Genomic DNA, 16754 nt, shown 5'->3' on the forward strand with positions numbered 1-16754 from the left:
CAAGGTGTTCAGTAGAGATTTTTGATGAAATTTCACCCTTCCTGTCCTTCACCCTCCAAAACAGTTGTTTGCACATGCATGCCCTGCCACAAATAAGGCATGATGGTGAAGGGAGGGATATTCTCCCCGGTAAGAGAGGACCTTCATAAGAAGGTCTGATAGAGGAACGCAACTGGATTTTTAATTGCAATTCTGTACATTCCATTTGAAAATTCATAGGTAATGCATTTGTGTGTAGTTATTGACTTCATGGAGGATTCTTTCCTGCCTAACTGGGATTTTTTTTTTTTTTTAAAAAAAAACAGCCAAAATCTATTGCCTCTTCTCATTTTACTTTGGATATCCAAGGAGAATCTGTCTCCATCTTCTCTGTACCTTCCCATTAGGTAACTGAAGGCAGCATTAAACCCCTCCTTAGAGGCAGAACACATCCATTTCCCCCAGACTCTACTTGTCCATTCTGTGCTTTAGCCCCCTAAACATCTGGGCTATCTCCTGCCTCACTCTCTCCAGTTTGAGAGTCTCTTCTTCCATGAAAAAGCCTCAAACAGGGAAGTCCAAAACCAGATACAGCATTCTGGATGCATCTTACAAAGTACCAAATACTTCCATATAAAGGAGAACGAGTCTTCTCTATTACGCTCCGGAGGGTATAGTAAGGCTTATCCTCCTCTCAAGACGTTTTTTCTTCCACCTCCTTGGCTTTTTGAAGTTCTTGCATGAACAGATGCATGCGAGCCAGGAATCAGACCTAAGCTATGCTAGGAGAGATCTGGGGATGCTGGATCCTTTTCTCCTCATGCTCCCATTGAGAATTACAAGGATGGAGCAAGCGATGAGAAAAACTAGTAGCAAAGCTGCATGAAGAATTCAGCAGGAGGTGTCCACCTCACAGCTGCACTGGATGGAAAGGGAACAGGGAATGGCACTATCTCTGAGCATCAAGTTGTGCTGCATGGGTTGGCTTCCCATCTCAATCATCTTTTGGAGGTTGTGCATGTCCACCAATGGATAAAGAGAGAAAGGAGGGTTTCATGCTGCTGCTACATGATCTTAGTGGGCTCTTCCAACCTTAATGATTCTATGCAGGAAATCTGTTTTCTTTTTCACTGTAATTTTTAGTTTTATTTCATAGCTTCCCTAAGATGTCACTAATATACAGCTCATCCCAGAGATGATGCCTGTGTTCAAACCATTCTGAGAGCCCTCCAGGCCCTAAACTCCGTATTGAAGGTGCAGAGCAAGTGTGGAGGGAGTGTAGTAATCTACCCTGGATTAGACCCTGCGTGGGGAAGGCAGAGATATTAGGTATTTTGGCACTTACAGAGTTGTTTACTCTTAAGATAATGAGCAGCCTGTTCACACAAATTAGGGAGGGTCATGTTTGCATAATGTTGATTTCAGAGGTGAAATTAATCTCACAGGCAACTTGCTTCCACTGCAGACTATCCATTCAGCACATTTGATACAGGATCAGATCTCAGGCTGATGAAATTGCTGCAGGGTGGATTTTGAGGGAAAGGGAGGAGGAAAAGGAAAGCACAACCAGAAACGTAGCTGAACTTCACCATACAATTGCTAATGGATTGCTAGGTCTAGGCAACATTTAGCAAAGGTTTTATAACTTGTTTCTTGTCTGACTTTTCTCATGGGAGGATGAGTTTAATTACAATTCATTCATTTATTTGTAAAAAAAAAATACTACCTCAGTCATGGAACAAATGTCTCCTTCAATCCTCCTGTGCTTCTTGCCCCACAGTCTTTGCAATCTCACTCTCTTCCTTACAAAAATGCATCCATTCATTACTACCCCAACACTGTAAGGGATCAGAGCACCACTTTTCAAGCATTCACTTTGAAATAGAAATCAATTCAGGACATTCTTCGTGGTTTTTTTAATTAAACATCAGTAAGAAATTAAATTTCTCTTTACAGTCAGCTGGGTTAGGAAGGGCCACGGGACATGAGAAAGTTGCAGATTTTCTAAGTTTTCAAAGGGGAGGGATCTATGCTGATTGATTGATAATCAGCCCACTGAATAACACATTGGATGCTAACGATGGACTGAAGTCTTGGGAAGGAGCCAGTGTACTTCCATAGCTTTTTTTTTTTTTGGAGGGAAGAAGTGCAGAGGGGAATAAAAATAAATAAATTTCACTTAATCCTAAGAAGTCAGGATAAAATAATAGAGCTCTGAGGATCCAACATCTGGATGAATTGATATGAAAAAAGCAAGAGTATGAGTGGTGGAAACACAACTCTTCTTGTTTGTTCCCTGACTTCTGCCCATTCCTTTACTATTTTCAGCAAAGGAAACACAAGATTACATGTCCCTGAGCTGTGGATCATTTTATCTAAGGGTTGGAATGAAGAAGTGAAGGTGTGCAGTCAAGGGTAGACTGAGCACCTCTTCTTGCCTTATGCTAACCTTGGGAGCAGCAAATGGAGATGACAGCAAAGAATGGGTGGTTGGTGGTGCAGGGGCTCTAAGGTGCTGAACATAGGTAAGCATGGAGTCCTGTGTTGTTTGTGGTCACAACAGAGAGTCTGTACAGGACACACAGAAACTTATGGGGGACACTTGGCTTGAGAGCAGAGGTCTAGTGAGTAATGTCTGAGCCTATTTCCCCCTCCCAAGTGGAATGTCCTTGTTGGAGAAGTAGTGGAATGGAGAAGAACTTGGAGTGTAGGAAAGAGTGCTTGTGACTGGCAGTAAGGGGAACCTACTGGAGACCTGAAATGAGAGTGCTCTCCTCACCATTACAAGGTGGCCAAAATCCTTGGCATAGTTTTTCCAGTGTGAGCCATTTAACACACCCCTAGTGCAGGTCAGGAGCAGATACAAAGCAGGGATCATTCCCAAGCAGTAGCCTGGGTGAGGCCACTGGATTTTGGAGACCGAATAAGTTAAGGTACACCCATATGGTGACCACTGGCTGAAGGTGAGACCAACGGTGCCGTTGCATTTTCATTTTATAGTACATATACAGCCAGAGGTCCATCCCAGTCCAAGACACATCCCTCAGAAGAGCATCCGCATTCCCAGAGGTGTTTCCTGCAGCCACCCTTTCCTGTCCTTCCTTTTGACCCATTGCTGAAATGAGAAGCTTGACACACATTACCTACATCCAGCTCTGACTATATTCTGGGAGATACATCCTAATTCTTAGGATCTGAGTATGAATTGCCAATTCCCATTCATGCTCCAGCATGGTTTCAGCTTGTTCCTCCAAGGCATCCCATAATTCCCCGCTTAACCCACAGCTTCCCCCGCTGTTGCCTTGCATGGGGCATATCTCCCAACCAGCCCATTCTGTTATCATGTTACAACTGTTCCCTGAAGAATACATCAGGCTTAGAATCATAACATCACCAAGGTTGGAAAAGATCTCCAAGATCATCCAGTCCAACCGCCCAACTACTACCAGTATTTCCCCACAAAACCTCATCCCTTAGTATAACATCTAAATGTTTCTTGAACACCTCCAGGGACAGTGACCCCACCACTTTCCTGGGCAGCTCATTCCAGTTCCTGACCACTCTTTCGGAGAAGTTTCTCCTAATTCCTTGCAAGAGGTTGTATTAGAAATACACACAAGAAATACATTAACATATAGTAGAAGCATTTTTTTTTGTGTGCCCCAACAAGAGGAACGCATGTCACAGAGAGCAGAATTTGCACCTTAGGAGATCCATAGGCTGTGCTTTATCCTCTCAGCTGCATTTCCAACATAGAAGGGCTCAGATCCCTCGCAGGCATCTACCAGCAGGTTGTGAGGCCACATCCCACATTGCCTAATCACTAAGTCACCTCACCTGCTGCAGGGACCTCAGGATTTTCAGCATAAGCTTGAGGTCTCTTTCTGCTGTAGCTGTCCTTCAACACTGGGATGCTGCTAGTTCTTGGTGCTGCAAATAACTTCCCTGTGCAGCTGAACTTTTGTGTCCCCCTCTGCCTGTTTCTTGTCTGCAGGTCTCAGGGCAGAAATCATAGCACCTCATTTCATGTTGTGTGATGCTGCTGTGAATTGAGAGTAACTCCTCACGCTTTCATGGACATACCACACACTGACATGGGTGTGATTAGGTGCTAAGGGAGTGCAAGAAAGGGGTGGAGGAAGCTACAGATGGCAGACCAGAGCTTACAGGGAAGCAAATGAGAAGTAGTTACACTGAACCTTAGGGGGTAGCACTCAATGAAACCAGCGTGTAGTTGAAATGAGGCCATATCTTAACATTAGCATGTTAACTCAGCATTTTGGCCTCCTAGATCCCCTGTTTGTTAGGGGCTTGGGGTGAAGGATGTTGTCACTGAGTATTGTTGCACCCTGGCTGAAATGCTCTGGCTGTTCCGTGCTGGTAACACTACTCGTGCAGGCAGTAAGACACTGGTGGTGAATCAGGAGAGCTAGGTACTGTTGTCTAAGTTGCTCCAGACTCTTCTTATGAGGCTGGGATTTATATTCCCAAGCCTAAGAACACAAAAACGAGCAGCTAAAGCCAACCTAACCGTTCTCACTCTTCCTTATACCTTATGGAGAAAACATTGAATAATGAGTATGAACAAAGGGCGCTTTTGTAAAGGACAAGTTGTCTTACTTTTAAATAGATGTCAGAAATTTTCTCACTACCTCTGAAGGGGCCCAGCTTTCCCCTTCGGCTAGAGGAAGTTATCATGGTCTTCAGTTTCAGGCTGTGCTTCCACTAGTAGATTAGGGAATCCTAGAGCACCAGAGCTGGAATACCACTGTCCACTCTGTTAAATACTTAGCATGGTCTTGGATTGGTCAGCTAGCACTGATTCAGATGATTCCTATGCATAACTGGGGAGTTAACACTGACTGACAATGCTCCTAGAAGGCAATGCACGCGTATCACCTTAATAAAGAGGTTAACATTATGGTTAAGGACATACCACGGCAGCTTAGCCAGGGAATGGGCCCAATAATATTTAGATAACCAGTAGAGATATAATCCTAAGTGTCCCAATTTAGGTGGGATAAAGAGCACCCTAGTTATTTTCCATGGTCCTATGACTGATGCTGAGTCTTACACTATGTAATGCTATAATGCAATGGAAAGCACAGCAATAATAGCAGGGTGGCAAAGTCCTAGGCTCCAGCAAGCAAGGATAAGCCCAAGTGCAACAACCATAGATGCAAAAACAAAGGAAAAAACCTCTTACCTTTAGGAGGCCTCAGGTAAGCACAGATCTCTAGTAAGACAGCTTCACCTCCACTGTCAACCCTTAAATGAGGTCTGGGAGGGGGTGGATCCTGGCTCTACCCCTTCTGGTCACTCAGGTGCATTGCATGCACCTGAGCTTGCCTGGGTTGGCCCTGCCTTCCCACCAGGTGCTCAATCACTGGTTCAGGCCGTGGCTTAGCATTTCTGCTACACATCAGTTCCACCAAATGGACACTCAGCAACGCTGTGAGCAGGGCTATGCATAGATTAGATGGGTGGTGGCCTTCAGTTCCACAGAAATAATATTAGCAGTGATGATGACAATATGGAGTGGTTATGTTTCCCTTTTTACCTCCCTGGATGTAGTGCTAGGTTCAGTGCTAAGTACTGCAGATCTGCTGTTGAACAGGACTGTATTACACTGCTCACCTTGAACAAAAGCTGCACACGAGCCTTTCTGACACTCATGTATCACTAGGATGTTGATAGCACACATTTGGTCTCCTCTTTGTTGTCCTGCTGAGAAATGTGTGCAAAGTTACACATTATTTATTACACAGTACTCCTTTTGTAATTGCACAAAGGATGTAGGCTCTACTTCAGTGTATGAACCAACATTTGTAAAAGGCTGATGGGGTAGTTAGGAAACTTTGCACAGTGGTAACCCTCTCCCGTTTATCCTATGGATCCTGAGGGATTTACATGCCTAGGTAGGAAGAGGATGGGACTAGATAATTCCCAGTCTCGTTCCCATAAGACCATTCCTATGACGTGACTCATTTGTGGACATCAAGCTTGGAGAAAGTCTAGGAGATGTGCCTCCAGGTGAGATCCGTGGCTTCAGGCTCTTACATCTCCATGTAATTAAGATCTTTCAGATATTTCCCAACAAAAAGCATCAAGGGAATAGTGCACTTAATAACCACATCAGTTTACTCAACACTGCTTTGCCTCAGTTCCCCAGTGGACTTGGCTGTGCTTTTGCCATGTGTTGCTGTGGGTTTTCCTCACCAACCAAATATCTTCATGCCAACAATCTCATCTCCCATGGGTCAACATATTGCTACAGACATTTCTCCCAAAAGACACCCATCACTCTCCAAGTCATTACTGTCATCTTGGAGGAAATTAATTGGCAGCATCTGTTCATTAGGATTTTGCAGAGAATAATGGATGTTAGATAATTAAGCTTCCCAGTTCCCATAAGAGAGGAACTGCCATTTGTGTACTGCAGACAGGTTAGCCAGAGCTCACTGAGGGTAAGGGGATTGGAAGAGGCTGTGTAATGATTTGATGGCAGAAGAAAGACTGTAATTGTGGAGTCCTGACTCCCGCCATTCGTAATTACTATCTGCCATTAGCGTGCCTCAGATTGCAGGATTAAGAAACAGATCTCTGTTCCCCTTTAGCCTTCAAACCTATGTTACCCTCACACCTGATTTCTAGAAATATTCCCTGATTTTGTAGATGACATTTTGCGATTTGGCTGAAAGATATGGGTAAAATCAGCAATAAGAAATTGAACAATCTGAATTGCTCTCTCTGTTTAAGTTTCTCATAGCATTTTCTTCATCAAAGAGGCATGTTTCTGAGAGAAAAAATTCTGCTTGTGAAAATTTTTTTTTGTGGAAAACTTCTCTGCTACGGTTTTGTTTAACTGAAAACAATGATATATCAATTTTACGTGCTTATTGACAAGTCTCATACTTCTAGTCCATAAAAATTTTGCAACCAAATATGTTTAATATTAAATATTGAGGCAGAGAATTCTCTGTTTTCAGTATATTTTAAAAATCCAGAAGTAAAATTCTAAAATAACACGAAACAAAAGACATCTTTCTGTTTAAAATACTGCAAAACAATAGTAAGGTTGAAATTTGGGAATTCCTTCACAACACATTGATGATTAACGTTGCCTCCAGTTACTGCTTCACTGACTAAAAAAGGATTGTGTGATGGAAACCTCATCTCTTCCCACCCCTGTTACTGTGATACTATGTCTTGACTGAGCTTTAAAGTTAGGATATTATTATTATCATTAATTTCCTCCCACCACCCTCACATATTTCCCATTCCACACAGCACGTGGTAGGAACATTATCCCATATTAGAAAATGGTCCCATCAGAGATGTTGGGGTGGATTTTGATCATTTCATCTCAAACAGTTTATGAGACAGATGTCCCAGTAATACCTTTGTCTCTGTTACCTACCAATAGAGTTCAGTTCACAAGCCAATGCCTGTGTTATAGACATTAGAGGTGAGACACAGCCCACCTACCTTTAGGTGTCTCCATTGAGACCAAATGACACTTCCAAGTTTGGGGAGATAAACGTACCTGAACATTTGGACTTCCTTCACACCTTCAAATGGGACTGAAACTGGTCAAGGACTTGCATATAGTGAGGTAAGGAGCAATAGACTTGGATAAACGATGTGACTGCAAAATAACAGTTCCATAACACACGGCTTTATCTACTTTTAAGAACTGAGATTGATTAAACCGGAACAGTTCGAAGTTGGACATTTAGTTTTTAATTATGTTCTTTTCAATCTACTAGAACTGCATAAGCCTCCAAACTGTTAGAAATGGATTGATAATATGAAACCTAACTTGACAAAGAAACACTTAACAGCAGCTCACAGAAATAAGTAACGCGCATGACAAAAAAATCAGATTTTCCATTTTCTATGAATGTTCTGTGAGGTTATGGGTATTGCCATGAAAAATATTATTTAAAAAAATATACGCATCATTTCCTTAAACAAAAACAATTTCGCTCTGGCAGGCCAGTCATCACTTTTACTTTTTCCTTTATGTATGTGGTTCATTAAAGAGGAAAAAAAAGTGAAAATGTTGCACAAGCTGAATATTCTTTAAGGAACCTAAGTCTACCCTTGAATTTTCTAGAAGTTCCCTCTATTTTTCCTCAGAAGGATGTTTTCTGCAAGGAAATCATCAATGGAAAATGTTTGGCCAGCTGTACTCTTATCTTTAGATCTGGAAACACATGCAATACATGGAAATCCCCACCTCACTTGAAGTTTCAAGGGGATGACTGGGTTTTGTGCTCATACTTCTTTCGATATGAGTAAGTGTTTCAGCATTGACTTTTGTTTGCTATCCATCCACTCCAGTTCAAAGAAAAACATATGAAAATTTCCCTCTTTTCCATTACAGTGCATGATCACTGCACAGGGAACTGTAATGTTTGTGCCTGTTTTGTTGTGGTCCTCTGAAGAAGTCCTCCCTCTTGTCTCTTTCCTTTGTCTTCAGGGAGTCAAAAAAGGGAGATTAACTTCCAGCCTGAAGGAAACAGCAGAGACCTTCTGGATATACCTCAGTATGGACTGATCACCAGAGCTCAAGCATTTGCACTGTTGTTAACATAAGCATTGGCTTGGCTTTCACTTGAGCCTGTTGGCACAGCCCCAAGTGATCCCCAGCTGTGGGCCAGGAGGTAGCACGACCTGGTAGTTTTTTTCTATACAATCACTTTGTTCTGGAGAGATTTTAGCTCTAGGGACTTGACCACACCAAGACAGCTGGCCACCAAGGCACAGTACGGGCCCTGCACCTGGTTAGCCTCTCTGAAAGCAGTTAATTCATTCATCAGAATGGTTTTCTTTCCCTGAGGTTAGTGACAACTGCATCTTTGAACCACAGAAGAAAATGTTGGAAAGGTATTGTCCTTTGTTGAATGTTGTCTCATCAAAATGCTTGTGCAACCACTTTATTTGTCAAAATCCTCTAGGCAGAGTTTACTAGGTTACCTTGCAGGATCCTTGAGCAAGATCTGGTTAAACAGTTCTTTGGAAACAGCAGCCTCTCATCTTCTCTCCTGCTCAGGTAGGAATTGCAGGAAACAAAATAATAATAATAAAGGGAAAGAAGAGGTTAAGTTACTTTCTCCAACTGAACAGCAGCTCAACTAATCAAGGTCCTGGGTCATCTGCTATAGCTGGCCCTGATTTGAGCAGGGGAAGTACCAAAATAGCGTGTGTTGATTGCTGCAGGACTCTTGCAGGCTTATTTGGGCTTGTATTCACTCACTTTTGAGCACGCAGCTAAAGATCCTAAATTGCTATTTTAGCTGACTGATCATCGTTTGGAGTTCATGGAAAGCCAGACCCTTCTGGAGAGTTAGTAAAATCTCAGAGCAGGAGGATCACGCTGGTAAGAGCCTGTCTCTCTTCACTGGCTGAATTCAGACCTCTGGGGTCATTATAATCTCTTTTCAGGTCTAAAATCTCCCAAGTTCTTCAGATCTTTTGGGAAGAAATTGCAGGCTATGAAGCAAGGCTGAGACTGCTCAAGTTGAACATCATGTACAATCACAACATGTACTTCCGATATTTCCACCTCTACCAAGTCATGCTGTGCCATGAGAGAGCGGTGGCAGTGAAGGTATGCCAGCATGGAGGTCCTTGTGCCCCTGTATAAGCTCCTGCTGGAGGGTGGCATAGATGTAGGGGTTGAAAAACTCCATCAGCACATTACTGCCCTACTGGACACTGACACCCAAAAATGCACCAACTTGCTGCTTCTGCAAAGGACACGGAGGATGGAGAAGGATATGGGGGGCTGGACTTGATGATCTCTAGAGGTCCCTTCCAACCCCTACAATTCTGTAATTCTGTGATCATCCTTAAGTGTACAAAACACTTGAAGATCCAAGAAAGAAGTTAGAAAGGCAAAAACCCCATGTACTAAGAGATGCTATTGGTGCAGAGCTTGGAGCACGGTAAGAAGCTGGAGACAAACCAATTCACTTTCTGATCTTTCTACTGCCTCATTTTTCACCAATGAGACTGAGGAGGAGGATGAGATATGGGACTTGCCTTGGATATACAGTCAGACTTGTCTTTGTTGTACAGAAGCCGGTTTTTGTTTGCCATCCAAAGTTGTTGAATTTGAATTTCCTCTATCTTCTTTCCTGTTTATTTGTTTGTTGGTTTTTGCCAAGCTTTGACAGTAGGATTTAATTTATCTAAGGGTGGTTATTCCAATTCTTGGTCCAATTCTTGCCTACATATCACAAAGAGACTGTTGTGCAAAATCCTGTTGTTCTTACAGGAGAAGAGCATTCTTGGAGTGATGGGTGCAGAACGTTTGTAAGATCTGGCTTTTCTTCATATAGTTTGGACTGGATTCCCACTGCAGGTTTTATTCCATAGCATGCCAATGAAGTGTTGATGAAACTTTGGAAAAAAAATCACCAGTGTAAATAAAAAAAAAGAAAAGGCACCCCTAGAACCATACATACACACATACACATGCAGACCTGCTTCAACTTGCATTGCAGGTTTTCAGCCCGGGAGCAAATCACTTGGGAAATTTAATTAAACTTTAATGAGGTACTTTGATTGTTGGGCCGTATGCCTAGTGAAATTAATGTACAATGAAGGGGAGTCTCGTCATGCTGCTGGCAATAGCTGGCAAGTTCATGTAGAGCAGAGCATGTCATCCTAAATCACCTTTTGAACTCAGGAAGCAGGGAAGGATAACCAGGAAGCTCCAGTGGGTCATTTAATTACAGAAAGTCCTCTGCAAATCAGTCCCAAGCACTGAAAAATCTCCTCAGGTTGGTCTTCTTTACTTTTGTGGAGTTTGGGGAAGGGAGGGCAGGCAGTGGTGGTGGTCTGGTGGTGGTCTGGGTTGTGGGCTTCCTTCTCTTCCTGAGAAGAGAATCTGAATAGGCAGGAGCCCTGACATGAGGAACCCTGTGAGAGATCAATGGTGAACGGGCACCTTCAGGGGTTCTCCTCAGGACCTTGGTTCCCAGCTACCCACTAGCCATAGAGGAGCATTGTTTGGTTGCTGGTAGAGATGTTGCTAGTGGAGGGTCTATGCAAGCTCTCCCCACACACAAGAGAACGGCTGCTCTGTACTGTAATGCTGCTTCAGAGAGGGCCTCAGAGAGGGCATTTGACCTCGCGAGAATTATGCAGCCAGGTCCCACTTCCTTCTGCCTCAAAGCTAGATCTTCATCATGGAAAAGATTGGTCATAGATTCTCTCCTATCCTATATGGGATCTCCAGATATCCCTTCCAACCTCAAAGATTCCACGATGAACCTCTGAGCCAGGCTGGATCTGGGTGAGTCCCACATGCTAGGAGAGGAAAGAGTTGCAAGGTTTCCAGGAGAGAAACATAGGATTATTCAAGTTGGAAGGGACCAAGAGCAAATTTCTAGTCTGTGCCCATGCTCAAAGCAAGGCCAATTAGAACAGGTTATTCAAGACCTTGGTAAGCTGAGATTTGAGTTCCTCCAGGAATAGAGATCCCTTGGATGTTCTGGGACCCCATCCTCATGCTTAACTACTTTCAGAGTTCCAATGCTGCAACTTGCATCCTTTGAATTTATCCATTTTCTGCACAGGTCTCACAGGAGACTGTCTGCTCTACAGCCTCCCATTAGGTAAATGAAAGCAGTAATAAGATCTTCCATGAGCCTTGTCTTCTCCAACCTGATCAAGCCCAGCTCTCAACCTTTCCTCATATGAGTACCAGAAAAAGTAAACCTGTGCTGGGCTTGTTTGTCAGCAAGAAGCAACTTTAAAAGGTGAAGCCCCAACCTTCCTGCATTTCTGTTTGCTTCCTGCATTTCAGTTGGAGGCCCTCACGAAAGAGATAAACAACATCAAGGTAGACACCATCCATGAGATCTTCTAGGCTGCTATCCAGACTCTCTTTGAGATCCTGGAGCTGACACTCCAGAATCCACCTCTTTCAATGCAGCTCTAGAGACCTCAGTTTAGAAATACAGTCCTGCTCCGTGCCTTCTCTGGTGTGCTGACAGCAGAGGCATTTTTGGCTCTGGGCCTTGGTTTTAGGATCCATTACCACGGCAGGGAATGGCAACAACTTCCAATGAGGAAGGCTCCTGGGGAGGACAGCTGGGTTTAATTGGAAGCCAAGTATCAATGGACTTGTTAATTCCAAGGAAGATCTAAGCACGCTCTAGTCAGGGCTGTGGTTCTGCACTGATGGAAAGTCAGAAATGAGTTAGCATGTTTGAGATACCATAGGGACATAGAGATTGTGGCGTGTCACAGGGTGACCAACCTGTAACAAAATGACCTGCTGCTCTGCAGCACCACCAGGTCCTTATGTGCAGTTATCTTAGATCAACCCTCCACAATGCCAAGAGATAAAGGTCCTTTACCTCCTATGGTCCGTGCAAATGAACCAAAACAGTGCTGGGAGTACGTCCCTGGAATGAGTGCTTAACTCAAAGCACAATTTAAGCTCATGAAATCTGATTGAGAGAGCCAGACAGGGACAGAGCAGAAAGCTGTCTGTACATGCCGAGTGATTATGTACTGTATTCTTGGAAATTTGGAGGCCACCTATCCAATAGCAGTATTTCTTGGCCTTTCTGTAAAACCATCCACCCACAGTCTTACAAAACCAAGCCGACAGTGCACTGACGTGGTGTGGCTAGGATCAGTGTTCTCCACTGATCTTTCAGCAAGACCTGTCCATTCCTGCTCCTCTTCTCAGCACCTAGAGACAAGCCAACTTCTCCGCTCTCTGGGAAGTTAAGCATGTGTGGGTTTCTGTCATACAGGGCACTGAATTAATGCAGGATCCAGAGTTGCCTGCCCATTTCTCCATCTGGTGTCCGTGTTTTATGATGCAGTTTTCTATTCCATCTCAGGATTGTTCCATTAGATGGACCAGACATGTGCAATGAAGGAAAATGCTACTGCTAGGATCCCTTGGTCTTGCTGACTGACAGCACAAGAAGGTATGAAGTGAATGAGGTAGGGATGTTGGGCAGGCATGGACGTCCTTCCTCAGTGTCCAGATGGACACATGTTGACCTAAGAACCAATTATCTCTTCACCTCTGCTGTTCAGACTGTCCATCAGGGCTGCTAGGAGACCAGCCTGCTGGAGTCACCGGCAGCAAGTCTTTTGTTTTCCAGATGCTTAGCTTGCGAACAGGAGCTGCTGTGCAGATGGACTCGGCTGATGGCCTTGCTTCAGGTGGGAGCTGGGCTGCTGAGTAGAGATTGATCAGTGGGCATCCACCATCCCACTGATGGGAAGTTCCTTCCTGTCCCTAACATCTTGCCTCTCTGGTGGCCAGGGAAATGGCTGAACTTGTGAAGCACCAGAGGACTGGCGGGACAAACATCAAGAAGATCCAAGTCCTCTGCTTTTGCTGCAGAGCAGAAAGACTAAACAGAAAATAAGTCCCAGATCTGGGCTATGGGTGAAGAGTGAGTAAATCCATCATGCAGTCATTACCAGGAGGCTGTGATCTACACATAGCCATCTAAATGATGCCTCTGCTGAGGTGTTCGGTTGGGAGCACTGCTACCCTGGGATCCCACAGTGGAAACAGCTGGGCATGTCTGGGAAGTAAATCCCACCTTAAATCACTGATCAGACTTGCCCAAATCTGTGCAATCACTGGGGAGGGACCTGGCAGGCTCAGTAAAATGTTAAACATTGAGTGGATGCATCCAAATCTTTCTATGAGCTGAAAGAGGCCTGGATCCAAGGGGGGAAAAAAAGAGTTCACTTGTGATCCTGAAATGTGATCATGTAAATAATGCCTCTAACTGCATGATCACATCACAAGATCTCCTGTAATTCCAGGTCTCCTGCAATGTCTGGCACCTGGAAGGAGTTGCACAAGCATGCTAGAGTCCAGTGTTTCCTAACACTGGAAGATTTGCCTGTGCAGTTGTTACACACTTCTTCCACCATAGTCTGCATGGGGAAGGGAAGTGGGAATGTTTTCTAAGGTTGTGAAGAAGCCAGCAGTCAAATCCACTCAAGTCCTACAATGTGGCATTACCCTAGGGCCACATCAGTGCTTACTGATAAACAAACAGGATTAGGATCAGGAGCATACACCCCTCTGTGATGACCCTCTAGTTATTTGTATGGGGTGGGTCATTCCCCTTTCTCTGTTCTTGCTCTTGTCTTCAGACATGAGTTCCTTAACCCATCAGAAACAGCGCCGTGAGATGCTCCAGCCTTAGGTCTGGCCAGGTGTGGCCTGTGCAGATATATATTTGTACTTACATCTAATATCTTCTGCAAATAAGAGAGGTAGAATTGGGATTAGTGGACCCTCCGGACCGGAGCTCATGGTGCTTCTGATTTCAGAACCAAATCAGACCTCAGGTCTTTGCTGTTCAGGAGGGGTCTGAATCATGATAAAAGTTTTGCTGTATGGTATGTTGCCCCAGATGAGACATCTGTCCCTGACAGCAGAGCATCAGTTTGTTGGTCCCCGTTCAGGGGTGCTGAGAAGCCTGTTTTAAATTAGGTTTTTTTTTCTGTGTCCCTCCTGGATTTTGGCCAAGGCCCAAAGGGGCAGCGTAGGACCCTTCATGTGACTTGATTTGCCAGAGTAGAAAGTCCAGATATTTTCACTCGAGCTTCAGACAAAAAAAAAAAAAAAAAAAAAAAAAAAAAAAAAAAAAAAATTAGGAACAATACTTGGTTTCCCAAAGCTGGAAGGCAGGGCAGTAGAGGAGGAGAAGGATTTTGGTGCTAGTGATGCGTTAAATAATCAGCAGACCCCAGGGTTTGGGCAGTCACTCAGGGCAGCAGTTCCCACCTCAGCCCAGGCAGTGGGGATCGGGACCATCCATCCTCTTGGTGCCTCCCAGCTCCCTGGGATACTGGGAAGGAGCAGCAGGATCGTGACTCAGCCACCACGTGAGTGGGTTTCCTTCCTGCACCGCCAGCCCAACCTTCTGATGTTTTGTTCGCTTGCAAAGCTCTGGGAGCCAGGATCTGCAACAGGCACAGGAGCTCCTGGAAAATCAAAGGGAAAGAACAACATCTTGGGCTTGCTGAGGCCCTCCTCGCTCCCCTGCTGAGACGCATGGGCTTCCCAAGCTCTGAGAAGGAGGAAGGGAAGGGCCGTTCCCTTTTCCACCCCGTTCCTCTCTCTTCCCCACAGGGTGGGAATTGGGACCCCAGCAGTCCCTCTGACATTGAGGTGGGAGTAAACAGGGGTGAGGAGGCAGCTTAGCTCTGTTAATCACCCTGGACAGGAGGTTGCCAGGTTTTCTCTATTATAGTACTTTTCTGCACTGATGCCAAAGGCAAAACTCTCCATCAGAAGTTGTTCAAAGTTAGGTGGAAAAAAAAAGAAATAACAATTAAAAAAAGAACAACCAAAACCAGCAAAAACTACAGGCTGTCTGGTGGTGTCCAGACTCAACTGCTTGTTCCTGAAACCTCCTTAGATTACTCCCCCTGATCCAAATCCTCCCTGTTGTTCCCACTACCCAAACCTTGGTGTGGGACAAGTTGGCCTAGGCACTGCTGTACTGGGGACTGTGATAATTTTATAGTGTGTGGATGGTTGTGGTTGAGAGCCAGGGATATTCCCTGTCCTTTTTTATCAACAAGTGCAAGTCTATTGCAGGTTTCTATTTGTCCCATCCTCTTTCCAGCGATGACCCTTAAAAACAGGCTGACCTTCAGGCAGCGCAGAGGTCTTGAGCCCTATGGATGGTGCCAGAAGGGCTACAGTTGGATAGGAAAGACAAAGGTCTGGCCAGCACTAGATTTTACTGATTTCTTTAAAAAGACAGAAATCTGTCCCTTGGAGAAGAATCCCGTTTGTCCCACTCCTTCCATACCCACTGCACAACCTCTCCCTATTCCTTGCCCAGTTTGGCCCTGCTGGGTTCTCAGACCTAGCACTTCCACCCTCTTTCCTCTTCCCATATCTGCTTGAGAGTGATGGGCAGGAGCCAAGCCTAAGCCTTCAGCCATAGAGCCCTCAGCTCCTGCTCTGAAGGGACTCTCCCAAATACCAGGAGAGCTGAGCAAGGCTCTGCTGGGGCTGGATCCCCTCCACGTGGGTACCAGAAGCATAGGGGCAGGCAACACATTGGGTTTGATCAATCAGGTTGATGTGGAAACAGCTCTTGACTGATGCTGGGCCTGAGCCTGTAGGGTTGAAGTTGAACATCAAGTCTCCAAAGAGGTGGTGGAATCTCCCTCCTTGGTCTCCCACAGCCCCTGGCCATGGTGCTGGGCACCCTGCTCAGGGAGGCCCTGCTGGGGCCTTTTTCTCATTCTGTGGGTTGATCTGACACTAGCCAGTCCTGGGCTGGCTTGTTTCCCCAGCTACCCCTGCCTTTTCCCTGGCACCCTCTTATCCCAGCCCTGGTGAGGAGGAAGGCCTACCAGACCTCCTGCCTTGAGGCCAACACCTCGCTTTGTGCCTTCACCCCTGTTTTCCCATTCCCAGTGTTTGTCCTCCTGCACGTAGCCCTGGGGGAGCCAAAGGATTGCATGGAGGGAGAAGTTATTTTTCCTTGACATAAACAGCCAGGCCTTTCCTCAGCCTCTTCTCTTGAAACGTGGAGGTAGGCCCTGGATTCATAACATCCGGCAGGAGGGGCTGGCCTTATCTGCCAGGAAACACTCAGCTCCGGATACATCCTCCCTGCTCCCGGCACCCGAAGCAGCTCCCATTGGCAGCGCTGGGCAGGAAACCACTCAGCAGCTTGTCTCATTCCCTCCTCTGGAGGGACAGGAGGGAGGGCCTGAACCTGCCCCCCTGCTCCGAGGAGGAG

Source organism: Numida meleagris, chromosome 3 (assembly GCF_002078875.1).
Source record: "Numida meleagris isolate 19003 breed g44 Domestic line chromosome 3, NumMel1.0, whole genome shotgun sequence".
Taxonomy (NCBI): domain Eukaryota; kingdom Metazoa; phylum Chordata; class Aves; order Galliformes; family Numididae; genus Numida; species Numida meleagris.